The following is a 12,286-nucleotide window of genomic DNA, read 5'->3' on the forward strand; positions in this document are numbered from 1 at the left end:
CGGACCTAGAGGTCCCCAGGATTTTCATGTTCTACATTGCTATGATCTCCCTTCCAATTTCACATGTCCTCCAGAAAATCCGATTTTGCCTATCAAATTGACTGATGGGTGTTTTCTATATACACTACCACATATTTCATGCATAACAAGAATAAAAACATCCTGCTCCAGAAGAGTGACTGCATTCATCCACTCATTCATTGGTCTGCATTTCCTTCCCCTTAATCCCTTTTCTCTGCAGACTTTGATGAGTTCCCACAGCTGAAAACCCCGTGCAAAATTTACACCAACATACTGAAAAATCCACTGCTGTGTGCCCTTGTTTTTCATGGGAATAGCCCATCGGGGTGCTTGTTCTAACACGCACGATACGATTTTTGCACCAGCAAACAAGTTTTTATCTAGCATGCAGAACTTATTCAGAAGGTATTACTTCTGCTGGGACTAGAGGCAGGAATGAGTCACGTCTCTTGAATACGCATGAAGTGCCCTGCCCCAAGGAGTGCCTCTGTTTTCCTCCCTTCCCTGTCTCTCGCACTCTCTCTCAAGCCTTAATCGTCTTGAGTTATAACGCTTTTGAGAAATCACTCTTAAAATTATGACTCCTGTTAAAGTTAATTAGACATGAACCCCAGCCAACAGAGCAGGGATAGTTTCCTAATTGTTATTCTAGCTGAAACCAGGAGGATTCCCTGACTACAGGAAGTTCAAAGGACCAGCAGCAAAAGGAGGAGATATAACCTCTGTTTCCAGAGAACACCGGCTTCACTTGGGATGCCAGCGTATTTATGACAGGAGCTTCGCTCTAATTATTGTTTGAGGTGGAGCCTCTCACAATGATAAACAATTGGGCTTCTACAGGGCTGAAGTTTCTAACAGCACCACATACTTAGGCACAGGCATGTTATAGCAACACACATTCGGTGTATTTTAGAGTCTTCTCTCCCCGGAGCTGGGTATCGCCCTAAAAGAGGAGGTGTTGCCCCGTGTGACCCATTTTGGGAAAAAATATGCTTCATTGAGATCACCTTATTTTAACAAGCAAAATGTAGTCAACTTTACAAATTTACAAAGCCAGAAGACATTTGAATCTGTGATATTTAAGAGAGAAAGGGAGCTTAATATAGTCTATGTATGTAAAATACATATGTCTATCTATGTAAAAATAAAGTCAAAGCAAACTAATAACTTAAGCCTGCAACAGGACAATAATTGTAAGACTGTACTCAAAAACACCCTGTGGCAGAATTCCCATTGACTTTACTGACTAAATTCTCACCCCACAGATTTTTCTTAAGCTGCTTCCACACATAAAATTAATTTCAAAGTCCTTTCAAAGTTGAATAATGTTCTTATTTTTTGAGCATCAACAGCATATTTAATGATTTATAAATATGCACAGAAGAGCCTTTGCCTGGAGGTCACCACAGTCTAGGTAAAATACAGCTAGAACAGACTCAGAATAACATAACAGCTACCTAATATAAACATTGATCACATATGCAGACTTACAAATATGGAGATGGACGGAGAAACATTTCGGATGCCGCCGTTTAAAGAGTTCATGCATATACCAAAGGTTTTGGAAAAAAGAGAGGAAGGTCATAGGACTCAGTGTCAGGATGAAAGCCAGTTTTGTTAGAAGGCACCAAGCTGGGCTCTGCAAACATGTGTGGTCTAGTATGGCTTATGGTCCGGAGGGAATCTGGAGCAGCCTGAGAGCAAGATAAGGGAGGAATGTGTGAGCAGATGCAGAGACAGGGGTCAGGAAGGGCATCGCTTGTGAATGCAAGAGGCTCCAAACTCAGTGCAGAGAGACAGGAAAACCCGGAGAGAGGGGGGTGTGCAGGGGCCATGTGGCAGGAAGGAAGGCTGACTTCAGCAATGGATGCACTTAGGGTAATCCATGATGTAAAGCAAGGACTTACAAAAATACCATTTTGGTTTTCTCCTGCAAGTTTTAAATACCGATTTCTGTTGAAAGAATACATTTTGTTGGTTTTTTTTTTTTTAGAGATTCAAGAAAAAAATTCTGTGTATGAGTTACAGATCTTACCTCTCCAGACCTACTGACGTTATCTTTCTCTTTAATACCTGCAAGAAAAGGGCTGGTCACTTCTTGCTGATAAGAGCAACACAATATTTCTGCATCTGGTATACACATTTGCTATGAATGTTATAATTTTTTTAGCAGGGGGCAGCTTGGCCCTGTGTTAAGGATTTACTTCAGTAAAACTGTGGTACAGCGTGAGCCTTGGCAGCAAAACCTTGTAAGGCAATGTGAAAATTCAGGAGCAATGCAGGCATGGGTAGGCACAGGGCTCAAAGTGGACTTGATTGCTGCTTGATACCCAGCAGGTTTGCAGATACTCAGGATCCCATGGCTCCCACAGCCTGCAAAAATGCAGCTTGTGCCTCCAGCACAAGAGAGCAGGGAAATTCATCCAGCTGTGGACTGCCAGCCCTGCAACTGCAGGAATCTCAGTTTGCTTCAGGTAAAGGGCATTTTTTCCACACCTTCTTCCCATCTGTGAATGCACTCACACACTGTCAGAAGGTCAGCAAACCACTACGTTGCAGGAAAACAGCAAACACAATGAACAGATGCATATGGCAGCACAGGATGGCTAAAAGAGATGTAACAGAGACCATTTTCTAAGTATGCTCTATCCTGCATACAGCCATGGCTTAAAACAGTGGGCTACTTCTCAGAGAGATGAAATTGTAAAGCCAGAAGGAACTGGTTTGATAATATAATTGGTCCCTTGCACAGGGCAAACTATGCAATCTCACCTTGTAAATCTAATCTTTTATCAGACCTACATTTTGTGGCTGAGTTAAAGCATAATTTTTGAGGCAATTCCACTTTTACTTCAGATGGCTATATGTTGGGTGGTTAAGGGCTTCAAGAGTGAAAAATCATCTTCAAAGGATCATTTTGGATCACAAATCTATGAAGCTGACAGTTTGACTTCCTCTTATCCCTGGATCAGCAAATAGTGTGAGAGCACTTGAGTCCTGCCCTGCTATGGGAGAACTGGCACCTTGTATGGGACCAGCTAGGAAAGCTTAAGTGGGAAAAAAAGAGACATGACAAAGGGATACTGAGGTGGAAAGCTTGTCTATCTTTCCAGTCACATTACTAGATCTGACAAAAGATTTTTAGTCAAAAAAACGAAAACAAACCTTTTTTCTCTTTAACTCTTAAATCATCCCAGCTACCACAGTTCTACTCCTGAATCTTGCATTTGACCTCAGAAAATAGCATACTCGAAAAAATGTCTTTCAACAAAGGAGCAAATCACAATAAAATAACAAAGCATATTACACCTCCTTTATGTGGCTCACAGCCAGGTAGGATGGTCTCAAGATCTGTTATTAAGCAGAAATAATAAAGATTTGATCCTATAGATGCAAAATGATGAACTCAAATAAACAGAGCAAGCACTCATGTGCATGCTGTCCATCTCCTGACTCACACGTGCAACACAGGAATGTGTTACTTTCACAAAATATGCCTTTTATCTTGCTGCAGCTAATAGCAGAGCAGTGGTTAGGAATTTTTCAGGCGTGCTTCAGTCAAGTGGTGCTGCCTCAACAGAGAGCTGCTGTGCCTTTCCCCTCCCCTCGCAGCCCTGCCAGGCAGCATATCCTGAGGGAGACCTGGCACACTGGAAAACTGGCCCTTGCCAAACTTACCTCCTGAAAAGAGGAGGGGTAACATGGGGCATGGCCAAAACCAAGAAATCCTCAGTGGTCCTCTTGCAGCATGATCTCTTTGCCTCCAGGAGCTCTAAGTGAAACAAGCAGGATTGGTATAAGAAAAGGAAATTATTTTAATTCTGTGAAATAACACTCCATGCTTATGGTACCTTGGAGGGCTTAACAGAAGATTAGGTATTGTCTGACGCCAGCTAGGTATTCTTATATCTAAATCTCTTGACTTAGACTAAGAAATATAAGTGTCCATCCACATTACAGGCAGAATTTTTAGTTCTTCCACTTTTGCACGTTAGAACCAAGATCTCCTGAGGTGCAAAAGAGCTGCAGACTAATTTTAGTGACTGGCAAATAAGGTCGGTTTGTACAAACATGCTGCCTGGAGAAATATTTGATTTATGATGAAATACGTTTATTTCTAACATAGAAAGATTTGGCACAGAAACTCCTTTTTGGATTATAGAGTTGCTATATTTATAAACTGCAATCTCATCAAGACAAGTACCTTATTTTTACAGCATGTTCCATTCATGGTCCCTTCTGTTGTATCTGTTGTATTCACACATGTCCTAAAGAACTGGGAAATACAGGCAGGCTTCCACCCCCCAGCATACAAAATGCAATTATCCCAATCCTCAATAAGCTTGTTTGAGTTCCAGCTAAAGAAAAGGCATGAGAAGAGGGTAAGAATCTGGCCCTCTGCCCCCTCTTGCATCACCTGGGAGAGCTGAGGCCCCTGCCCTGCTCCCCAGGCTCCTGCAGCTTGCTTGGGAAGTCCAAGGAGGACAGTGGTCTCCCTCTGCAACTTGTGATCCTGGATGCTAATCTGAAAACCACCAGATTAGAGAAACGTTCAATTCCATCCACTAACCAAACACATCTTGCATTTAAATCTGTTGATATCAGTAGCTGTGCACAAGGGATGGATTTGCTGTACTGCAGCTAACCTCTGGATAACAGAAATGGCTGTTTTCAAATATTGTGTGGGTTTATCTCCTTTATGTCTATATTGTCCTGGCCTTGCTGGCTTTGGCCCACCTCCTTTGTGATGCTGGATGTGATTGCTGGAGTGACCCTATTGAGCATTATCCCTATGTAGAACAGCAAGGCTAGGAAAGTACATCAGTGTGGAAAGAAGAAAGCTTGAGTGAGCACATTCAATGGGAAAAGGAACATGGAGGCTTCAAATTTTGCCCAGACTTTCCGTTCATCTAGCTCCAGCACTCTCTCTCCAGCAGAGGTCTTCAGAAAGAAACATTGCTCATGAAAAATAAATTTGGATAATGCTCTGATGCACATGATTGTAACAGCACAAAGAATAATCAGTTTTTTGAGAAAACAGAAGGAATCATATTCCTTTTTTATTAATGAGAAGTGATCTGAAACAGCCAGTGATCTTGAAATCCATCTTTTGAAAGGAATCTTGCACATCCTCTGGTAGGTGATACTTGAGACCTACAGAGTGAGCTTGCAAAGAATAGAAAAGCAGGTTGCACATACAAGTTTTCATGTATTCCAAGCCTATACCTTAAAGCACAGGCTGTCCACAGGTATTTTCATCACACATTTAGTTGTGAAAGACTTTCAAGTGACCCGTCAAGAGTTTTGTCTCAGAGTAAAGCCACCTTTACGAGAAAACACATGAACATGCCAGCCAGACTCCCCCAGGAGTTATTTCCCACTATTTCCCACTGACTCTTTCCAGTCACACTGCACCTGCCCTTTCCAAAGGCCAGGCCCTTTTCCTGGGCCAGGAGGGGAGAATTTGCCTGTCACATCCATCCTTGATACAGCTGCTATGGAGCTGCCCTAGCACGAAGCAATGGGTGTGGGAGGCAGATAGCTTCTACCCTCCCTATCAATAAAACATCCTTCATGCTGAGTAGCAGGTAGGAACGTGCCCCTGGATGAGTTGCAGGTAGGAACGTGCCCCTGGAAGAGTTGCAGGTAGGAACGTGCCCCCTGGCTGCCTGCCTGCCTTAGTTCTGCCACTGATGGCTGAGTAATTACCAGCCAGCCCTGCAGAGAGCATGCGGTGCTGCTTTTACAGGTCTGGCAAGCACGATTATAGAAGGGACCACAAGAAAGTTTGAAAATAAACCCACATGGACAACCACCAGTGGAGAGGGAGTGCTTTGCAGCATGGATCCAGTCAGCTTTCCATTTTCCAAACTCGAGGAAATGCCCACTTCCCTTGGCAGCTACAGGTCCGTTCTGCCGCAGTACTGTACCTGTGAGCCAGGAATATCTGCCACTCTATTTGCACACCCTCCAGCTCCTCCCTGACATTCACTTGCCTTCCAGATTGAAAATCACTGCCCAGGTTAGCAATCACGCTGCCAACAACAAAAAGGAGAGAGAGAGGGAGGTGGAAAAACCAAAAAAGCCCGTGGTGGTGTAAGACAGAGCCTGCAGCAATGGGGCTGGATAGGAGCAATGCCGGCACTGCCAGACTGTGGTGCTAGGAACGGGTGGGATTGCCTGCATTCATCTGTGGGACTTATGGAGATTGAGAAGTTATAACTTTTACAGGGCGATATAAAAGCCCACATGCTCTGGGCAATCAGGCAAATAGAAACTGGAGCCTGTGTGCTGTGCATATTCAGACATTGCATCGGCTCCAGCAAACACAGGGCAGGCAGAAAGGAAAGTCTTGAGGCTTTTTTAGGTGGGAACTGTCAGCAGTGCCAGGGAGAAGAGGGTAAGCTTCAGAAAAGGTGAGGGAGGGTCAGCCTGGGAAGACTCTGATGCTGCAACCTGGCCCCTTGTGCAAGCACTGGCAGGGGACCCGACAGGGAGAAAGTGAAGGAACTGATTCTGGAGGCTCTGAACTTATCCCTGCTCACGGCAGAGGCTGAGCACTTCCAAACAAAAAGAAACTGGGGCAATTCAGCACTTGGGGATCTAATGCTGGCAGCGTTGACAAGAATAGGACTTCAGGATAATTCAAAGTGTTCTGATCTTTTACTCCACTATCCCTCATCCTTGTGCTATTTTCATTCAGAAAATGAATAATCTTTCATTTTTGTTCCTCTTTTGTTTCTCTGTTTAAAAGGAAACTTTTCAGAGATGCTTTAGTGAGTCCCATTTGTTTTCACTGGGTTTTATATTTACTTAAGCAGTTATTTTAGAAGAGCTTTGCTTGAAAACCAGGGATATGTATCCCGATGAAAGTTAGGAGCCCAAAAATCTTCAGACAGGCATTTGCCAAAGCCCAGTGGGGTAAAGTACTGAACTTCCTTCCACTGGGATAAACTGTTCATCACAGAAATCTCACCTCTCCCTTCTTTTCTTCATAAAGGAAAACAGGGGGAGAAATTTACATTATCCTGACACAAGTGTGTTTAAACACAGTCAAAAACATCTGCAAGTTCAACCCATGATTTCACCCAGTCCAAACCAAACTGATTGCTCTCACTAAGCCCCTTGTCAGTACATGCAGTGTGATAAAATATTAGCATTATCATAGAATGACGGACTCATTTAGGTTGTAAGAGACCTCTTAGATGCTGAAGTCCAACCATGAACCTAGCACTGCCAAATCCAGACCTTATTTCCTTTAAAGAAACAGCCACTCTCTTAGCCAGTTGCCCAGGGATGCTCTTACTACATCACTACTATACAAAATAATTTCACTTAATCTGAAATGACATAAAGAGATTGTTCCTACTGTGAGATTGTGCTGTATTTAATGCAATATAATTAAAAATCTTTCCACATATCCTTCATGCCTATTAAAGCACTCTAATTGTAACTGCTAGAAGAGTGCTTTTGCAAAGAACTCATTTGGTATCAGCAAAGTTGTGGGAAATCGAAGCCCTTCTCCAGCCATCAGTGGGAGTAGCTGCAGTTCCAGTGATTAATGCAGCTATTAAGTTACAAAGAAAACTCTTCATCTGACTGTCCTCTGACTCAGCCAAAAACAAACTTGCTTTATCTCTCCTTCTCCAGTCCAGGCCCCCTCCCTCACTCCTTTTCCACATCAACAATGGAAAATGTGGGACAAGATGAAAGAGCAGAGCCAGGGCTTTCATTAGCATACCAGGCCAAGGAAAAAAAGGTAAGAAGCTCAGGGAAGGACTCAGTGCCCAATTCGTGCCTTGTAACCAATGCCAAGGAGTTCTATGTGAAGCAACACGGTTGGTGTGTAGCGTTTAATGACATTTAATGTTGCTGCCTCCTGCCAATACCAAATGTCATCCTTCAACATGGTTCTCAGACAAGTTCTGGTTTTCTGACTCAAAAAGCACATGCAATAATCAGCACAGAGAGCTCATAAACTCATCCTGCTGAATACCTCTGTCAAAAGCTTTGTATTTGAAGCCACTTTATTGAACTGCCTGTCACATGGTTTTAAATTTATTAATGTCTCTTCCTAAGCCTGCTTAAACATATATTTTGTTATGCCATGTAAAAAGGCAGTACTTTATCAGGATTTTCAGTGCATACAGAATAATTTACAGCAGCTGAAGAGTGGGCCAAAATACATTTACAGTTCCACTATTTGTTATTTTTTATTACTGTGTGCTTTTTAATGTACTGTGTATTCAGCATGAAAAGACAATATAATCCAAGCAAACAATACTGATAGTGGGCACCGAATAATACTTTTTATATCACAGAAGGATCTCAGCCAAGCTAGACATTGTCCCTTGCCTTCAAATATTACAGGTGACACAACAGATAAAAGAGGGAAGGAGGGAAAATCCGTCACTGCAATGCTCAATAAGATTTTCCTAGTTAAGCTGGACAGGTAAGTTTCTGCTACAAGAATATTTTCATTAGAATGTTACATTTTGGTATGGATGAACACATTCTTTTACAACTAGTCTTGACCTGCTACACTCTTGGCTGGCCCAAACAAAAGCAGCAGTATCTTCCATTTTGGGAATGGATGGGGAAGAATAGTGTCTCCAGGTGATGTCAGGAGAGTCCAGTCCTTTTTGCTGCAACGCCCCAGATTGTGACTCACCCCCATGGCTGTGTGTAAAACCAATCCTTCAGGACGTTGCTTCTGTGAGCCCCGTCCTACTCTTACCTCCTTTTTCCCAAATGGAACAAAAAGGCAAGGGACAGTTTCTAGCAGATGCTTGTGCCTGCTGAATTTGATGATTCATTTCATCCATTTCTTTGTTTGAAAACCTTCTTATCTGGCTGGGGAAGATGCTGAGTAATCCCTCTCTGTGTGCCCAGCTGCCACCCAGCCCCAGATGAACAGCAGTGAGATCTCACATAACGACATGGGATAGTGATAATGTTTCTTCCTCCCACCAAGTTTTGCTTATCACACACCTACTAAGCTTCTGTCCTCTTCTGGAAAGAGGCTCCTACATCACAAAGGGCACTCCAAACTTGCTTAAAGCTTTCTACAATGCTGGAAGTAGTACTATAAAATTTGTGAATAGAGGAGCAAGTCCTGCTCTTCCTATCTGCTCTTCTCTTGCCACTGATATGGAGCAAAATGGGCTGCTGTGGCTACACAGGGCCTCATGAAAGAACACAGGCAGGAGTGAGGTACGGTGCCTCCCTCACTTCTTACTGTCACAGGTTTTGGTGGAAGCCTCTAGCAGCCATCCATCCATCCATCCATCCATCCATCCACCAGAATTGCCTGCAGATTTTCTCACCCCACTGATGACATCCCTCCATGGCCATACTTCTGCATTCACTTTGCCTTCCCCCAGGGATGACATCTCTCCCAGTAATTGGTGAAAGCTCCTTGTTTTTCTATAACTCTTTAATTACCATGGTAGTAATCTTCCAGTAACTGACTTTGCTTTTCCAGTAATTACACCATATGGGTATTTATGGGTGTAATGGACACGTAGGGCAACGGATCCACCAGAGTACCTATAAAAATTAGGATTTATACTCCACACAAATGCTGATTTCAGTAAGCACATATGTACATCATCTCCCTGTTCAGTGAAGCTTTCCACAGACACCCTCATTGTTGCTCCTGGAGGCTCCATTTCCCCAGTGGTTTGAATGCCTGACACATTTGCTGGTGCTGCATTTGAGGCTGGTGAGCATTGCTTCCCTGTGACTGAAATGAAGTCCAGACCAATCAATCATCATCATCATCATCATCATTATTAACTGATTTCCCTGTCCCATCCCTTCCCCAGAGAGTGAACAACCAGCCAGCCAAGCAGAAGGGTACCAGGCATCCTGCAGCACAGCCTCTTCCAGCAGAAAGCTGCCTTTTCTACCAGACACAGAACTGTGGATGACATTTGCTTCCACGCTTGCTTGAGGAATGCTCATCTTCTCAGCGACTGCACAATGCCCATGTGTGGAATACAGGCTCTTCTGACATCATCAGATTTAGAAAAGGTCCAATACACATTCATACCCAAAAAATAGGCAGGAGACATGAACCTATTTCATGCACCTCCCTCCCTGCTACTTGAGAGTTTGCAAACACACATCTCAGGGTTAAGTGCATGCCCACAAAGAGTCATAATCAGGCCAGAAATATCATTTTGTGTGCTAACTTAGAATGGAAGTAACTAAAAAATAAGTCTCTTACTTTCTTTCCAAAATGTTAACACTCTCACGCTAAGTGCTACATATTTGCATATGTTTTTCTCTTTTAGGACACTTCCATATTTGTGCCAGCACTGCTGGATTTTGTAAATATGTTAACATTATTTGTATTTTCTTCACTTCTCAGCCAGAAAAAATATCAAAAGGGATTTTTTTTCTTAATGGTCTAAATAGTCAGAGCTGGATATGTCCTACATAGTAGATTAATGAGGTTTGCATTAATGAATTGTGGTTGGAAGAACAACATTTATGGCAAATTTTTGCACAGAATAATTTTCACTGAAAGAGATGAAAAATAGTTGTTGGGGTTTTTCTTACAGAGACTTGAAAGTTGGAAAAATAACATCTGTTTTCATTAAAATTGAGAAACATGGTATTTTCTGACCTCGTTTTGTATTGACATTTTTCGTCAAAGAACCTCTTAGATCATAGTTTTTTCGTACTTAATTTCAAATCAGCACAGACAAAGTCAGTACCTCTCTGAATAACAAAAATTTGTATTAATCCCTGCATTAATACTCACACTCATACTTGGCAGGCCATACTTTTTTTGTGGCACTGGTTATGGACTGTATCTAGTATTGCTATCCAAGTACTAGTTAAGTCACACTTCAGAGAATATGGGTAATATTCATGCCAAATGCTTTCACATGTACCTACATGACAGACACTCTGCTGCCAACAAACATGATAACTAAACCTTTCTGAGAGGTAGTCAGTGTATCTCAGAAAACTGTGAGAAAATAAGAGAAAAGGGAGATGGGATTCTTGCTGTTTCTCAGCTCGTCCCTGTAGGGTTTCCCCATTTGCAAGGCCTTGAAGGACTGCATCCAAATGAGTTTGCCCTGCTAATTCAGGCCTGAGTACTCACAAAATTTTGGGGTTTTTTTATTCCTATTTTGAAATCTCTTGCACAGGCTTCAGAAAAGGCAGCCCTCTGCATGTCTTCATACCATCTCCCAGTAATTCATCACCAAAAGGAAACCACCAGAAAAAGAACAGTGCTTAGATGTTTCAGAGAATTAGAGTTTTCCATCTTTGATGAAAAGAATTAATGGAAAAACACTATCCAGAACGACCATAAAAATAATCCCTTTTTTCTTCAGCTGGCTTTAATCTCTCCCTCACTTTCAGCAAGGACGACTCCCAGTGGTGGTCCCAGATCAGATGCACGAATATCAGTACATGAAGCAGCTGCATTTCAGAGCACAGTAAATCACTTGCAGATATCCAAATTGGCCACAGATGCAGAGCCAACTCATCCAGCAATGTACAGGACAGTAATGCTCAGGAAGCAACTTTAGTTTCATCAACTAAGGTAGCTTGGGTGACGCCTTTGCCTGAAGCACAGCCTCGGCTTTCTGTTGCAGCCAAAAAAAAAGCTGCTGAGTGTGGACAAATCATGGAACAGATTAAAAAGTAGCTGAGCTGACGCATGTTCTTTGTATATCATCTTCTTTCAATGTACCATTCAATCCAAACTCCTCAGGCATCAGATGGTGGACTGGGGATGCAACTTATTTTTTATGAAAGAAAAATTCACAATATGGTTTTTGAAAGGATCAGCTTGAAGTGATGCATGCCCACCCAAAAACACAGAAAGCACCTCACTCCAAATTGCATAAACATTCAAGATAACACAAATATTTTTTAAATGTGCTTCTTGATATTGCTTCACAAATTGCACATGCAGAAAATGGCTCCATGTTCTCTTACAGCAGACAGCTACAGTTTTGCCAATACCCCTGCACAGAACTTACGGGAAAGCTGCTTAGGTCTCCTTGGTCTCAAAGTATCCTGTGTGCCTCTTGCATTTCCCTGGACATGATAAGACTACATGTGTAGCATCTCAGAAATTTAAAAGTTTCTTTAATATTAAAAGTAGGGAATGGAGATGTTTCACATCTTTCAGGAGCTCCTGCTCTGGCTGATCACAGTCATGCTAAAACCTCCAAACCATTGAGAAGAGACACTAATGATTTGCGAAGAGCCTGAGGTCTGCAACTAGTTTTTAAAG

The sequence above is a fragment of the Sturnus vulgaris genome, chromosome 1 (assembly GCF_052056855.1).
Source record: "Sturnus vulgaris isolate bStuVul1 chromosome 1, bStuVul1.hap1, whole genome shotgun sequence".
Classification (NCBI taxonomy): domain Eukaryota; kingdom Metazoa; phylum Chordata; class Aves; order Passeriformes; family Sturnidae; genus Sturnus; species Sturnus vulgaris.